The sequence below is a fragment of the Balaenoptera borealis genome (assembly GCF_965194805.1).
Source record: "Balaenoptera borealis genome assembly, chromosome: 15".
Classification (NCBI taxonomy): Eukaryota; Metazoa; Chordata; class Mammalia; order Artiodactyla; family Balaenopteridae; genus Balaenoptera; species Balaenoptera borealis.
Window position 1 is genome coordinate 42539787 of NC_138871.1, and position 17800 is coordinate 42557586.

A 17800-nucleotide genomic window follows, 5' to 3' on the forward strand; every position below is an offset into this window, starting at 1 on the left:
CACTTGGCTGCAACAATTAATATGGAGCTATTTTCAGGTGGGATTATGGGCAATGGAACCTCTAGGGATGGGCTGTTTTGCCCATGCGTTAAATCCTCATTTTTGTGTGAACTTAATGAAAAGATTGCAATATGTTCTGTCAGTGGTTCCTAGAGCATGGAGATGTCTCTTTCTTTTTCCCCTGAGTAAATATAGTGCGATTTGTGCTGCATTTTATGGATGGAAATGTAAAGAAAGTTTGTGCTTTTAACTTTGTTTAAAAGTCCTAAAGATAGACTTAAAATCATGTAGGGAAATGCAGTTGGTCTAAGGATGTAGCATTGACTGGATACATAATCAGTACATTTGGAAACTTTGCTGTGTTTGGGGAAAACCTCTAACTTTGTAAAATACCAAGGAGAAAGACGAGTTTTTCTATAGCATTTTAAATTAAGCAGTAGCTATTTTCAATAGAAGCTTGTTGGTCTGCTCTAAAAAAGTTTTTATTTATTATTCTAACTAATTTGAATTCACAAGTGTGATGTGCTCCAGCCAGGATAAAGACTGGCTATGCACAGAAATGTTCAGATGTTGTAATACAGTCAAGTGTATGCTTATCTCAGTTTGATAAAAGAGACTGTTTTTAGGATAGCAAACAAATGCACAGTACTAAGTAACAAAAAGCCCAGAGCAGAATGGAAAGGCACAGAAACCAACAGGTCCCTCACAGTTACTATACATGCCAGTAGGTATCCAGTCAGCTTTCAGGCTCCTCTAGCAAACCCTCCATACCCTAGGTACATCAGTTAGGAGGGCCTCTTAGAGCTGAACTGATACTCAGATATCTCTTTGAAGTCAAGGGTCACTCAGAGATACCCATGTAGTCAGCTTCTTCCCTCCACCCCTCCTCAATCCAGGGCTGAGATAGAACAAAACCTGTTTTCCTTCAGGGTTGCTGAAGAGCACATCACCTTGGGATTCTTGGGACTACAAAATATTCAGGGTCCTAGCAACAACTCAGAGAGGTTCGTCAAAATTAGCACCAGTGACTCAGCTACCTAATCCCTGAATACTGTCCTTACCTAGAACCCAGGCCTCAGAAGTTGTGGAATCTAAACAGGTCTTGATTCAGCAGGCCAAAGTTTGTTTTTAACACCATAAAATTCTTAGGATGAAAGGGGATCTTAGAGATAATTTGGTCAAATCCCTTCACTTTAAAGTTATGAAAGCTAAGGCCCAGAAAATTGACATGATTTGGCACAGCTGATTAGCGACCCAGCCATAGGTAGACCTTCATTCCAAGGGAAAGGAAGTAACATTTATTAAGCTGTGTAAGGTAACACATGTTATCTTATTTAACCCTCACAAATCCCTAAGAGGTACTCATCTTTATCATCCCCATTCACAGAGTAAAGCAAGTGAGATTTAGAAGAGTGACTAACTTGCCCCAAATCATATATTTTTAGGGCAATTTGCTGCAGATCCCATTCACCAAATGGCCATTTACCAAATGATGAATTTGAAGAAGGGCCAATTTGCTGAATTTACCAAGAACTTGTTTCTTTAAACTTTTACTTTTACAGCAATTAATATTATCCATAGTCATTAAAGCTTTGAAGATTATTTTTAAAGTTGACTATTTTAATTTTGTTGTCATGGCAACATTTTTTAGGAATTTGAATTCACTTTGTATTGGTGATTAGTATATGTCAAATTTGAGGTCCTAATCACATGGTCTGTTATAAAATCCCTTCTGGGCATTCCTACTTTTTTTCTACTGCTTATAATAATGGTATTGCCTTTCATCTTGAATCTTCCTACAAACTAGTACCAAGTCAACATAACAAAGAGACAGAAGGCATAACCTTTCTGCATTTTAAAAAATGTCTAGCAAATTGAGTTGCATAGGCTAGTTTAACAGCCCTAAATGATATTTTAAACGTTTAGTTTAATATTTAGTCTTAATTCTAGTTTTTTTTAATTTTATTTTGCCCTAGCCATTTAAGCCCAGCAGCTCTGCAGCACATTCATTGGTCCAAATAAGCTGTCATTGCCTGTATGTTTCACATTTTGGACACTTTTTAAATGTTTAGGATATATTTCATGTAATCCATTTGATTTATCCAGTTAGTAAATCTATGAGTCAAAAAAATACAAAAGAGCATGGGCCAGATTAAAAATGACAGAAACTTACCGTGTCCTTATGATTTATAAAAGTCCTTGATTTTAAGACAAGCACAACACTGTGACTTGAAATACAGTAATTATAATTCCAGAAGTCAGAGATCAATACTCTGAGGAAACCTGGAGCACACTAAATTTTAGTCAGTGCCTATCAACTAGTTAACATAAAATAGCTGCAGCAAAAATGAAAACTAAAAAGAATTCAAACCAAACTAAACTAAAACTAAAACTTTAAAATATCCCCAGAGTTGCTGCAGTCACTTTATACAACAGGATTTGACATAAACTTTAGGGAAGCTTAATAGAAGGAAAGTATTGATAATCAATGATTTGGCGAATTGGTCATTTCATGAATTGCTCAATAGGGGAAGTGGATTTTGGTGAACTGACTTTCAGAGAGGTTATTTTTGGAGAAATAACAATTCAGGGAATGAGTGCTTCTTCAGAAAGTTGTTTTTTGGTGAATTGACCTGCTTCTGACCACCAGAGAGTAAGCCATGGAAAACTTTCTGCTGACTTCAAAACTCAAATTCTAGCCTCTTTACATAGTCTTTCTAATTAACTACATAACCACTGGCTAAAGAATGGAAAGGTTTTTGAAGTTCTCAAAATCCAGAGAAAACAAACATGGACTGAAAGTTTTAGACCACTGAAGAAGTTTCTTTAAATGTATTAAAATAAGTATACTGAATAAAATCTCATAGTTGAGTTCAATACAAATCTTGTACTGTATGTCCCAGTAGAAGAGTGAGACACAGTGATTTTGACTTGCCTAGTGAGAAAGAGCTTTCCCTGATACCAAGAACCTTAATTTAAGCAAGACTCAAACATTTATATTCATATCACGTGGATCTGTCTGGCCACAGTTAATTTGAGCATGTCACTTTATTCCCTGTACAGAAGATCTAAAGCTTTAAGGCAGATTCAGGAAGCCTTTTTTTCTTAAAACACAAACACTTACACAACGCTCTCATTAACTGGAACTTTCACATCTGCACTGAAGTGAAAATAGGACCTAAAGCTCTGTCCTACCTAGTGTATGTCAAATAGCACAGCTTAAAGAGGGTATATTTGACAATGGCATTTTATTCAGGCATTAGAGGGAAAGAGTTGGACAAGTCATAAACCTGCATAGCCATGAAATAAAAATAACTGCGGTGACGTTTAAAAGATATTCTAAAATGAAAATTTTAAAAATATTCAATAAAGGCAAAATTTTGCTTGTTACTCATTTGACTTTACTGCAGTTTGTCACCACCATTGAAAAGGTGTGTCTCTACAGCTTTAAAGGTAAAACCATTCCCAAGTCGTCTGGAGCCACAGATGGACTTGGGAGTGTGTTTACCACGGTGGAAGAGAAAAATAATTATTTGCTGGCATCTTCAGGTTGGAATAATCTAGCCAGTTCTGCCCACAGAAATATAATGTGAGTCATACATAATTTTAAATTTTCTAGTGGCTACATTTTAAAAGGCGAAATTATTTTTAAAATATATTTTCTTTAACCCCAAATGTATCCAAGATATTAGCATTTCAACATGTAATCAATATAAAATATTATTGAGATATTACAATTTTTTGGTAATAAGTCTTCAAAATCAGTGTGTATTTCACACTCACCACACAACTCAATTTGGACTAACCGCATTTTAAGCACTCAATAGCCACTTGTGGCGGGTAGTTACTAAATTGGATGGCACAGGTCTCGACCTTAGTTGAAAAGGGAAAGGTCTTATTTGAAAAGGGAAGGTCCTTGAAGGTACTGGAATTGGGTGATTCTGTCTGGATTGGACAGGCCTGCGATTTATGAACATCGGAGATCTTGTAATTGGGCCAAAAATTGGGCCAAAAAGAGCCCAGTTACAAGATCTCCAAACTCTAGGCTGTAATGGACTCCCCAGGGAAGGTGCAATTAATATTTCCAAATTTTAAAATGTTTGGGCTGTTCCCTGGTTTTCTAAGTATTTTCCTTAACATCTAGAGCCAGGTGGATACGAAATACAGGAACCCTCTTCCCTTCCCTGCACCCCACCTCCAGTCACTTTAAGTGTTCTACTACATTTCCCTCCACTGGATTATCAAGAGCAGCCATTCCCAAGTACAGTTTTCTATTTTGACACACAAGATAGAGGTACCTTGAGCCTTGAAGTGGGCTGCTCCATCTCCTTGTAATGCCCTTTGAACAGTGCTGCCTGCACCCCTACACCTCCAATACCTGGCTGACCCCAGATTACTGTCTAGAGTCAACTTTGCTTTCATTTGCTCTTAAAACCTCAAGACCACCCCAAAGACCATCCTAGACTACCCCCCAAAACCCAGACCCAAAGTTCTTTCTCCCTGTTCCCACACTGAAGGCTCTTATGCCACAGTATTTCCATCGTGGCCCTTATCCCACAGTATTATCACATCTGTTTATTGTCCCTCTCTTGTCGCCAACTAGACGGTGAGCTCCTAGGAAGTATCTCACTTACCTCTGTGGTTACAGTGCCTAGTACAAAGCAGGTACTCAATAAAGGCTCATAAAGATGAAATGTTGAACAGTACATAGAAAGTATAATCAAGGTCATTTACTCAAAGAATAAATTGTTTAATAAAAGTATATGTCTAACACATTTTACAGCAAAAAGGAAGCTAAAATTCAACAAATATAGTTATCTTCCAAGTTCCAGGTATTGTGCTAAATGTTGAGGCTATAGAAATATCAATAAATGAAACTCCAGACTCTCAAAGATGCTGGTTAAGCGGTGGCTAAGATGAAGGCTTCTCAGGAACATGAATGCCAATCACCTGGGGAAGTTGTTAAAAAAGCAGACTCTGATTCAGGAGGCCAGGGGTATGGCCTGAGGTTCTGCATTTGTAGCAAGCGCTCAGGTGATGCTGCTGGGTCACACTGTAAGTAGGAAAGGACTATGGCCTAGGAGTCAGGAGACCTGAAATTTAGCTCTGACTCCTGCTGTATGGGTATTAGTTATTCCTCTTAATACTGCCAGATCTGCTTGCTCAACTCTTAAATTTCCTGAGAGAGGAGAGCAGATGACTTCTAAATTATCTAAAAACTCTGCGGTCCACACCATCCATGCTTTCTCAGCCTGCGGAAGATGATAGGGACTAGAGCAGTGATTCGCAGTTTTGTCTGCTCCGTAGGATAACCTGGTGCTAATTTCAGAACGCTGATGCGCAGAACACAGCCCAAACCTATTACCTTGGAATCTCTGCCCATGGGGCCCAGACATCTGTATTTTTCAACTCCCAGGACTGAGAACTACTAAAGAATGTTACTTGCAATATGTGTTGATTATCAACTCAATAGATTGGTGTTAATGAGGTCTGAGATAAGCAAAGGATGGTCCCCTGCCAGATACCTTTATTCTTTTCTGTTGGCAATACTGCGATGCCATTCTTGGTCCAAAGAGCCAGATTAAAGTCATTGTGAAATATGATTTCCAACACTAAAAAGGCAACACGAAACACGGGCCTTGATGTGTACAACTGTGCACAGAAGAAAAGCTTTGCTGATACCTTAAGGAATCATCAGCCAAGCTGCCCAGCTTTATTGCAATCACCCCCTTGACTCATGAGATCAAACGAAAACAGGGACCTTTTTTTTCTATGAAAAATAGAAAAACCAGCATCCATTGGACTAGACATTTTGCCTTGCAAGTGCAGTCATATCCAAAGTTCTTTTTAAATTAGTTTTTAAGTTTGAAAATTTTAAATGAAAAAGTCCGAACAGTTTTTAACTGTACTTCAGTTTTCAAAAAGGAAAAGATTCTTTGTAATTCTCACCCCCATCTCTTTGGGCTAGGTTAAGAAGAGAAGGAAATCATCCAAACTTCTAGTCTATACTTTTAAGGTAATTTCGTTTCAAACTTTTCAGTATCTTTAACTTTTTTTTAAATTTGCTTGCTTGAAGTAAGAAAGAATTAAGTTCATTTATCATTCAACTGAAGTAATGAATTGCTTTGTAGCACAGCAGTAGAACGTCACTAAAATACTGATTTTCCCCCCTTTATTAGTTTTCACTTTGGTCAAAATAAGCTACTCAGACTTTTCCAAAAAAAGATTTATGTTTAACAAATATATCAACAAATAGCTAAAGAGTACATACAATAACCCAAATATTCTAGGATTTGAGAGGCAAAAATATATGATGTCCTGTTATCTTTAAGTGCCCATGAACCTGCCTGAGAAGATTAAACTTATATTCTATGAAAAGATAGTTAAAATTATGGGCAAAAATAATAAATGCTAAAATAGTAGCTTTAAAGAGTTCAGAGAAGAGAGATTCCTCACTTCCAGCTGGGTTAGTCTAATAGAAGGCTTAAATAGAGAGAGGAAGGGTTTCACCTGAACCTTGAAGGATGGGCAGGAATTAGATCATTAGCCCAGAAAAAGAAACTCTATGACCAAGAACATGAAGAAAGGAAAGCATAAGATGTATCCCCAAATAGTAATGAGGCAAGTACGGAGAGTAATGAGACAAGAGTGTTTGAGCTGGGTCAGGCAAAAAGTTTCATATCATCCAGGCTTAGATCCCAAGGATTAAGGACTATGGACAAAGCCAAAACACAGGTAAATTGGGCTAGTTCTCCTGCTCTCCAGGGACAGGGTAAAGTTGATAAACATTTATTGATGTAAGTATAATACTTGACAAAGATAAGTTAATATAGGGCCAAAATGGAAGTACCTGAAGGCTAGACTGAGGATTTTTCATTTAAAATTTTCCTATAGGTAATGGGAAATCGATGAAGACTTTTGCTTACTTGCTTATCTAAGTAACACAATAAAAGGCATGTTTTCAGGAAGACAAACTTTGAAGCCATATATATAGCACAGGTTGGGGAGGAAGAAAACGAGGTGGAAAGAACAAACTAGTAGAGTGATTTAGAGAAACTGATCTGAATCGTAGCAATATAAAGAGGAAAGTGTCAGAGAAATTAAGGAGGAATAATAAAAAGTAGAACTTGGTGATAGATTAAATCTGAGAGGTACCCGCGGAAACCCCACCCATAAACTCCTGGCACTCACTTCTTCACACTGAAGCCTGCTTGCTGGGAACACCTGTGAACTCTGCTTCAGGTCTTCAGCCTGGATGGGGAAATATACTTGGCCCAAGTGCAGGACAAGCCAGAAGTGCCAGAGACATAATGCCCTTAGAAGCAGCCTGAACCAATAAAGACAGGGATTTGGAGGATAGAGCTGCTGATTAAGAATAACTCACCCCTCCATTAGAGTGACTCTGAGTTCTACACTATCCCTCAGAATTACCCCAATGGGATTAAACTTTAATTTCCCTGTGGCAACTTGCTTAATAACACACCATCTCTTGTCTTTTTTTAATCCCTTATCTCCTTTCCCCACTCCCTTATCAGCATTTCTTGGTATCACTCCCATATAAACTTGTGGCACTGGGATCCTTGCCTTGGCATCTGCTTCTAGAGGAATCTAAATTAACAGTTAGAAAGAAGAGTAGAATTAAAAATAAGGCAGAATAATGGCCCCCCAAAGATGTCCACATCCTGATCCTTGGAATCTGTGAATGCGATACCTTCTATGGCAAAAGGGACTTTGTAAATGCCATTAAGGTTAATTAAAGACTGTGAGACAGGTGTGCCCAATCAAATCACATGGATCCTTAAAAGCAGAGAACTGTGCCCGGGTGTGATTAGAGGGAAATGTGACTGTGGAAGAATGGTCAGGAAGATGCAACATCTCTGGCTTTGAAGATGGAGGAAGGGGGTCATGATCCAAGGACTGTGAGTGGCCTCTAGAAGCTGGAAAGGGCAAGGATATGGATTTTCCCCCAGAGTCCTTAGTAAGGAATGCAACCATGCTGACACCTTGATTTTAGCCCAGTGAGACCTCTGTCAGAGTTCTGACCTACAGAACTATAAAGATGATAAATCCGTGTTGTCTTAAGCCATGAAGTTTGTAGTAATTTTTTATAACAGCGATAGAAAACAAATACATTGTCCTTAAGTTACAGACTACAAAAACTTGAGGCAGTCATAAAAAGTGAAATGAAACAGAAGACTGAGTTTTCAGGATATGTTGGTCTAAATGTTCAATATGTTGAGTCCTGTGTGTGTTCTTGATTGCACGATATTCGTAGAGATCCACAGAACCTCTTGTATATAGGCAACATCATTCTTCGGCTAATTATGAGCATGAGAAGCATGTTTGATATTTGTTGTGTTTTATTTTGTTTTAGCCAGGGAGTTGTCACTTAATCAGTTCTGTTAAATCATACATGATGCCCTCAAGAAGATACAATTTTCAAAATGCATTTGTATAGAGGAAACTATGGCAATAAATAACAAAATGCCATTGTCAAACTCACTGTCTCTTTCTGGTGCTCAGTTTCACCTGGGCTATGTTTAGAAGCTTTCATTCGGAAAGGACGGCTCTAGGATAAATGTGTTGTATGAGTAAATTCTTTGAATTTAAAATTTTCATTGAGTTGTGGCAACACGCAAGGGCTTGATACAAGAATTTTGACGCATTAATTCAGAGCTAGTTAAAGTAACTTCCAGTGCATTGTTGGAAATATATACTCCTGGACACAGTTTTATTGGAGCCTATGGTTTTTGCTTTCAAACCCTGCACCTTTGGTATATTATGTACTGAATGTTTCATTATATTCTAATCCTACAGTCTCATTGGGTTACTCCATCTTTCTCAGACCCTGTTTTGTTCCCTACCCTGTCCATGCAATCTTTGCAGCCACACTCAATCCTCGACCCTTCCCACATAACATGCACAGTAGGGACACAATAGAATATTTAAAACTCTATAACCCACTGGTGAGCTGGATTTGGCAAGAGGGTTGGGTCCGCTGCCCCTGTACAAAGAGTTCTGGGGAAACATCCACACCTCCACCTAACCTCCTTCACATGGAGCCTACCTATCTTTCTGACTCATCTTCTGCCTGCTTCCTGGCTTATATGCTGGTACTACTGGAGCCCAGCTGTAACAAGGCTAGGGCCTCAGCCTCTTAAGGAAGAAGTGTAAGCCTCTAACATCTCAAAATTTTGCTTCCACTAGCTTTCCTAACTGGCACAGAACTCTTTGATATAGGCATCTGAAAGCTGCTGCTTCTTTAAAACCCTGCCTTCCCTTGATGCAGATTCCACAGATTTGGGTTAGCCTTGTTCTATGGCCTGGGTTGTTTATATTGCTGTTTCCTCTGAGGTGGGCTGGAGACCTTTTCGGCTGCTCCACTTTGTTTTCCACAGCCTCTGACCCCGCAGTCCTGCTCCAAGCACACAGCATACCTCAAAGCCACCTTAATGAAATCAAATTCTTATTCTTTAAAAAAAAAAATTATCTGCGGATTGTCACCTAATATAAGGTCAAATGTTTTGCCTTTCTCACAATATACCGTTCATAATAAAATAAGTTCTTGCCAAAGAAAATTTTAAAGAACGCATTTTATACATATGCATTACAAGTTTAAAGCCTGCATTATAGATAGATTCAGTTCAATTTCTTAAGTGGCAGGACAGGACAGTAAATGTTGCTGTTCTCTCTGGTAGGCTGTGTAGTCTGGTGTTGCAGAGAAAGATCTGCTCACAGCACATCCTCTAACTCTGCAGATATGACGCCAGATGCACACACCTCAAAAACAAACAACCACAAAAAACTTCCCCTAAATACCAAGATAATTTGTAGAAAGGCTGTATGGTTACAAAAGCATTTTGGCAGGGCTTCAGGAAATGAAATAAGGGAGAAAGCAAGTGCACAAGACATTGAATTTCAAGTAAGAATGGGCTCAAACACTTTAAAGCCAAAAATAATCTGTGTACCCTAGAGCTTGGGGACCGTCTGCCTCAGCTGATCACAATTTTGCAGCAATGTGTCACCAAACAACTAAAGAAGATGATTCAAGAGGATTACCTGTTGGTACCGGCTTTTAATGCTGACAAATGTGGCTAGTTTTGAAGGCAGGTGCCTTGCACAGCTTTTATTTGCTGTGGAGTTTTTAACGTACGTAATGCTGTTTTAATTTTGTTTCTACTAAGATCCTATTATCTTAGACTTGGTCCTGTGAACTGAGGATTTGCCAGGGATAGTGCCTTTCAAGAACATCATTCCAAAACATTCTTCTTTAAAATTATCTACTATAACTTTCTCACCATCTTATTCCTCTTTGCCCTCCAACAATCTTGCCTCTCACCTTAACCCCTCAATCAACACTACCCACCCCAAGGTCATCAGTGACCTCCTCTTGGCCAAATTCAGTGGCCTCTCATTCCGGGGACCAATCCTTTGTTTTTGAAACTCGCAGGCCTCCTTGACACCCTTCTTAGCCTTGATTTTAGAGAAATAAAAATGTCCTAATTCTCCTATATTTTTCTGTAGAAGACTTCTTGTGTTTGATTATATTTTTGTTTTTGCTTTCATTTTAATAAATGCTTACCAATTGATCAATTCAAAAACCTCTACTGGAAATTACTGCTCCTTCTGTGACCTAGCTGACAGAACAGACTCAGTTTTGAATGAAGTTCTAGAGGAAGCAAACAATCTATACAACTCCTGATCTATTGCATGATTAGGAGTATAAATTTTGCAAGTGTTTAAAGCAGTTTTCCCAGCATTATTGACATATTGACTAACAAATGGTGAGATGAAAAGAGTAATCACTGATGATACTCATTCCACCAGGAATCCAACTACCTTGGAATGTTCTAGAAATTTCAGGAAGGCCAGGAAAGAAGAAACATGCCAAGGATTTAATAATACCTTATAACGATTGATTTCTAATGTATGTTGATCACAAATGTGTGCCTCGTTGGGGCCTAAGATTCACACTTCCTGGAAGGCAAAGTCTAGGCTTAGGCATTGACTACAAAGAGCTATTTATTCCTAGCCAGCAATTTACGCAGACCATCATTGAAAATCTAAATATTGTTAAACTTGACAGTCATTCAAATGCACACAGAAGAATAAGAGGGCCAGCTACAAATGAAAAGGATGTCAATTTTAAATCCTTAATGCTTATATGTATTTCTCCCTTTGGAGATGGTGTTTCTAATTGAATATTTTTGTATATTGTCAGATAAGATTTTGCATCCCAAAGTCATATACAGTTATAATATTGAGTTTTCTTTTCTCTACAAAAGGGTTTATTTAACTAACCTCTTTAGTTAAAAAAATTTTTAAGGCCATGATGAATATTGATTAACCTTGGGAACCAAAGAGTAAACATAAAAACAATTTCTTATGCTAAGTTCAGGTTTAACAATGTGCTAATAGCCCATAATGAAGATAGCAGCCATCAGTTAATCAACCCATTAAGTTGGGATCAGAAGTGTCAACTCAAGTGCAGTCTACTAATTTACTGACCCTTAATGGGTCAGCAAGATCTATAACCCAAAGACTGATCTTTCTGCTTCTGTTAAAGTCACTTTGGAGGCCAATTCACTTCCTTCCATGATTCTGATCTCTGACCTGGTATGGGCAGGGAGTCAACATAAAATCCATTTATGAGAATGTGCTCGGGGTTACTGAGTAATGGAGTCTCATGCTAACTGGTGAGTTAAGTGTCTGGGTAGAAGCTGTTTGTGGAAGTACCAACTTTTTTTTTTTTTTATAAAGTCCACACAACCATGAAAACAGACATGTACAATCTTCAGTGGGAGCTTCTGACTCCAGGAAGTTCTGCGTTCCTGAGTTAGCTAAGGCTTGCCACCCACTCCCATTCCTATCCTGCTCTGTGAGTAAATCTTAGTCTTTGAAACGTCAATGGGTCAAAAAAGAACTCAGTAGTGAGATGGCAAGGTGTAGGGCTACACCTGCCAAATAATAATTATAAAGTAAGTTTTGCTTTATTAAAGATGTAGTGGGCTGGACAGAACATTGCTTTGGTAATTACTAAGCAAAAATAGATATAATTTGGTTGAATCTAATAAGTGAGACTCAATTACCCAGTGTCTGCTACTTTTAAGGGGAAGGGGAGGAAAACAGCATATCTTATTCCAGATGGGCCTTTGAGAGGGTATAATAAAAATTATGAATCAAAAATTCATTCACTTGAATCATATCTGTATACAAAAGATATAATAATAATTGCCACGATAATACAAGTCTCTTTTTTTTTTTTTTTAAATAGCAGCATTTTCTTTCTCAGGTGATAAAGCAGTTCACTGAACTACAAATTACAATGTCCATTAGCAACCTGTTAGCCACCTGATGTCAGACACTCGAACATATGCAAGAGGTGCCACTTAGCTTGGTTCTGTTGCCCTGGTCCCCAGCCAACCCTGTGGCAAGGCTACTTAAACGCCACCAACTCTAATCTTGCTCTGACATAGAGTCCTGGCTGTGATTTTCCCCCAAACAGGACACAGACAGATAAGATATATTAACTGAGGTTCTGGAGGAAAGGGGAAGCAAGAGAAAAAAAACAAACTACTAAATGCACTAAACATTAAAAAAAAAAAAAGTTTCATGGAAGGAAAAATTGAGATTAATTTAAAAGACCTAGGATTTGTTTTTCTCTCTATAAAGGAAATATGTCACTTTCATGCCAACGATGCTTGAAGGATTCCCGCAAAGGAAACCATCTTTGCTGGGAAAATAGAGAGCCCCCTCTGTTGTTGGTGACATTGCCCTCTGTTTTTGCCCCTATTTGTTGCCTTTGTTTTCCGCCCCTGTCATTAGCCAGCCTCCTGGTACCACTGTACCAACCTCAGCACAAAGACAGCTAAGAGACCGCTAAAAGCCTCGGTAGGAACGACAGAGTTCCTCCCTATGGAAAAAAGCGAACCCCGGGGCCAAAAAGATGAGGAAAAAGATTCAGCCTTTGGAAAAGCTCTCACAGACGTGGGTGGCTTTGGCAAGGTCAGCCTCTGGAGGTGACCTCCGACGCAGGTTCTCAACCTTAGGGCCAGCCCGAGGGACGCAGCGAGGGGAGCAGGAAAGGCGGGGGGAGCAGGAGAGAAAGGTCGTGGGGAAGGGGGCAGGAGAGAGGGAGCGAGTACACGTCGGAGACCGCTGGACCAGAGGCAGGAAGGCTGGGGCCGGGCTCTGAGCGACCACCCCGCCCTCAGCACCGCGCAGCCCGCGGGGTCACGGCCGGGCCCCACCTCCCGGGCTGCGGCGCGCTCCGCCTCGGTCCTCCTCAGCGCGGAGGCGGCGGAGCGCGGCGAGCGCACCCCACCAGGGAGGGCCTGACCCCGGGAGGCCACTGACAGGAGGAGGGGCCCTGCTCTGCACGCGGCGCTGCTGCCCCCACCCCAACTCTCCGCATCCCTTCCCCGCGGCGGCAGCAGCCGAGGACGCGAGCCTCGGCGTCGCCGAAATCTAAGCCGAGCCCAGCTGTGCCGGGGGCCCGAGGAGGGGGCTGGGGCGGCGGGGGAGGGGCGGAGGGCGGGGTGGCGGCGGGGGCGGCGCGCGGGGCGGCGGCGTCACTTACCCGGCCGGGGCGCGGGGGCAGCTCGCCGACTCCTCGGGGGCCGCGGCGGCGGCTGGGGGCCGGCGGTTGCTCGGCCCGGGCGCTGCCAAATGTAAACAATCCGCCATGATTTCTTTGTTTAGCTAATTGAACCTGCCGCCGTCGCGAGTCCCGGGCGCTCCCTCGCTCCCTCCTTTCCCCGGCCCCTCTCGCTCGCGCGCGCTTTCATTTATTTATTTGTCTTCCCCCCCGCTCCTTCGTCTTCCCCTCTTTTCTTTGGCCTCAGTAGCTGCTTCTCTTGGAAGTCGAGGCAGTGGGGTGGTTGGTGCAGGGAGTGCGGTGGTGGTTTTTAGAAATACAGGTAAAAACCTACCCAAATCTCAAGCTGAGGTGCACTTGCTGAAAGAGGAGGAGGGCGTTTCCCTCCCTCCCTCGCTCTCGCCTTTCCCGCCACCCCCCGTTTATTAGACTAGCCTCCGTGGAAAGTGCCAGACAAACGGGGTACAACTTCCAGTCACCTTTTCTTGCCGCCGAACTCTCTAGTACTGGAATTCTCGGGCGGATTTTGGACTCGGCAAAAGCGCCAGGTTCTTCGTTTACTTTGAGAACCTCAAATATGTGATGTCCGGCTGCCTAAGGGCTCACAGAATAGTCTCCGCCACGCCAGGGGAGGAATGAACATAATACAGCGCGCTCGTCGGGGGAGGGTGACCTGTTGGCGTCAATTCAACGCCTTCTTTAAGAAAACACTGGATTTTACACACTCACCCACGCCCGTGCACACACCATCCACGCTAGCACCAACACAGTGGAAAGGTAGAAGAGCGGGACCTTTCAGCCATATATTTGCATAAATTATTGGTATTTGCATAACCATTTGGGGAGGGGTTAGACTCTGAGCACATTTACCGAGTTTAAAACTTCGAGGAGATAGGTCCTGGTAGGAAAGGAGGCTTAGCACCTGTCTATGTGAGTTCTGTAGGTGGAAATGCATTTGATCACCAGTTTTCACTATAGTTAATGCAGGCATCGTTTAAGCCCTGTTCTAGGTGGATTTACGATGAGATTCGGGGTAATCCGTGGCAGAAAAATTCAAGGACTATGGTCTCATTTATTAAAAAAAATAATAACTACTACTTCGGTTTCACTTCTTTTTATAGCCACTATGTTGGCTGGACACCAAAAATGATTCAATATTTTAATTAATAAGGAGGATTGAAAGTCATCTACATCTTGCAGAGAAACTGTGCCTCTTATTATCATCAGACTTAATCGCATTAAAAGAAGTTATTGCCTTACCTGCTTAATTCTTGTGGGGAGAGCACTGTTGAATAGAGTAATGTCATCCTTAGAAGTTTGGACCGACCATTTACAGGTCATATAATATATTGATTATAAGTGTAGAAGGGCCATCTGGTCCCATCAAGAGAACTGAACTAAGTAATATTTACACTGTAGGCCAGACACTGTGGTGGTTTTAACCTCTGGGCCAATTAATAAATAGGTGTTCAAGCATTCTGATTATATAGAAAGAAAAAGGAATTGTATTACCACGCAATCAAAATGACCCCAATCAAATCCCCTGTTTACACATGGCTTTAGTCTATTCCCTCGGGAAAGTTCAACATAAGTTATAACTATTTTTTTCCACACTTGTGATGTTCCTCTCTATAGCAGGCTAAATTTTACATGTTTTCCCAAATTTTAACTTAAATCTGACCTTCATGAAACCCGTGGTAACATTTACCCTCTCCTAATGCTTGTGCCTAACTTCTGTTGGCATCAGATATGAAACTACTGAGCTTCAGAACTGTGTGATCAAGGCCTGTGAGTAGGAGATTCATATACTCAGTACATGAAAGAATTTCTTATTGCATAAAAATTAGACTGAAGGAGCCATAGTTTCACTTTTAAAACTTAGATGAAACAAATACGTTTTGCATTAATTTATTTAAAGACCTGGCCTGCGTGTATAGAATTGCTGACCCATGTTGACATTAATTTTTTCTAATACGGTTGAATGTTGCATATTTGCACCATTTTCCTGTCCATCCTCAGATTCATTTCATGTGTCACTTGCCGCGAACTGAGATTTGTTTTGGAAGTTGGAGGGAGAGGGGCAAGTGGAACTGCTCTTGAGCCCATTCCAGATTCTCACATCTCTCCTTAACCAGGTGTATTTGAAAAACTGAGTCTTCTCCTGGTGTCTCCTTACTCTCGTACTACCATACTCACAACACTTCACTTCTGACAATTCTGGTCACCAAATGTGTGGGCTTTTTTCCTACACCAAGCAATTCTCCACGACACCAGCTGGGTATCCTACAATTTAACTCAACTCTGGCACTGTCTACCTGGAGATAGTGTCAGATACCGTCAGTGTAGGGCTCAGCCCTGTACAACTAATCCCAGCTCACTTCAGATGCTGATCACAATAGTAGGTCCACAGGTTACCTACAACTCCTCTCTGACTTGGCTACAAATCAGAGGTTCCCATGACCTCTTTCCCCTTTGGATTTAATTGATTTGCTAGAGTGGCTCACAGGACTCAGGGAAACATTTACTTACACTTACCAGTTTATTAAAGGATCCGATAGCGGCTTCCCTGGTGGCGCAGTGGTTGAGAATCTGCCTGCCAATGCAGGGGACACGGGTTCGAGCCCTGGTCTGGGAAAGTTCCCACATGCCGTGGAGCGACTAGGCCCGTGAGCCACAATTGCTGAGCCTGCGCGTCTGGAGCCTGTGCTCTGCAACAAGAGGGACTGCGATAGTGAGAGGCCCGCGCACCGCGATGAAGAGTGGCCCCCACCTGCCGCAACTAGAGAAAGCCCTCGCACAGAAACGAAGACCCAACACAGCCATAAATAAATAAATAAATAAATAAAATTAAAAAAAAAAAAAAGGATACGATAAAGGATACAGATGAACAACTAGATGAAGAGATACACAGGGGGAGGTCTGGGAGCAAACGGAGCACAGGAGCTTCTGTCCCTGTGGAGTTGGGGTGTGTCATCCTCCTGGTGTGGATGTGCTTGATAACCTGGAAGTTCTCCAAACCCTGTACTTTCGGGACTTTTATGGAGGCTTCAGCATGTAGGCATGATCAATCATTAACTCCATTTTCAGCCTTTCTCCCTTTTCAAGAGAATGAGGGGCAGGGCTGAAAATCCCGTTTCTAATCATGGCTTGGTCTTTCCAGTTCAGGAGCCCATCTCCTCAGGAGAACAAAAGTTACTCCTCCTGTTCTTAACACTTAGGAATTTACAAGGTCAGGGAGAGGTCAAAGGCCAAATATTAGAACCAGAGATGCTCCTAGGGCTCTTATCACTTAGGGATTTACAAGGGTTTTAGGAGCCTTGTGTCAGGAGCTAGGGGTGGAGACCAATATATACATTTCTTATTACTTCACACCAGGCAACATCACATTATAGATTTGTGTGTATGTATCTTCCCCCCCTTACTAAATAGCATTCTTTAAGTCTTCGTACCTAGTAAAATGTTAATCATATACCAGACACTTGTTGAAAATATGTTGAAAAAATTGAAAACTCATACATAGCTAGATTTTATTCTTAGGTTCTTACAGTAGACTGTTAACACTGATGGCCTGCAATCCATCACACATCCCTGTATTCTTGCTCTTATATAGTTCCCTCACTGACCATGGAGTTAGCCATGTGAATTACCTTGGCCACTAGGAAGTGTGATGTAAGCAGAAGCTCAGTGAGCACCTGCACATTGGGGCTTGTCCTTTTCGATGTTCCCTTTTGGAATGCAGCCTCCAGGCTTTAAAGAAGTCTAGATTATCCTGCTGGAGAGAGAGGGCACATGGAGAAGAACTGGGGCATTCCAGCCTAGATACCAGCTGAATTCATCACATGAATGATCTAGCTAACACTGCATGGGGCAGAATAACTGTCCAGTCAATTCTTGGGATCATGGCAATAAATCAATTTTGTTCCAAGCCACTACGTTTTGGAGTGGCCAGTGACACAGCAATGGGTAACTGACATAGCAATCACCAATTTCAAGCACTAGAGACATGGTCAGGTTACTACAGAAGATAAAGATTTATCAAAAGGATGGCGGAGGGGAAGAAGGAAACTGAAAAACTGCTTGGTAGAGCTTCACAGAATTAGAACTTCATTGGTCACCTCTTAGAATTCAATGACACAGTTACTCAAATGATGGAGTAACCATTCTGGTGACAGTCTTTCTGTCATCACTTTAGAATTAAGCACC

General features: G+C 41.3%; 1 long non-coding RNA gene across 16 annotated transcripts in view; it reads right to left on the reverse strand.

The window, feature by feature from the left end:
* Window positions 1-17306, reverse strand: part of LOC309612484 — a 621998-nt gene extending 604692 nt beyond the window's left edge. For 15 of the 16 annotated variants that reach the window (XR_014235168.1, XR_014235169.1, XR_014235170.1 and 12 more), the window contains exons 1-2: window positions 13932-17306; window positions 13580-13661 (exon numbers count right to left, since the gene is read on the reverse strand). This is a non-coding gene — a long non-coding RNA (uncharacterized lncRNA). The remainder of the gene's footprint in view (window positions 1-13579; window positions 13662-13931) is intronic. The other variant, XR_014235167.1, reaches the window with a different exon arrangement.
* Window positions 17307-17800: the final 494 nt, after the last annotated feature.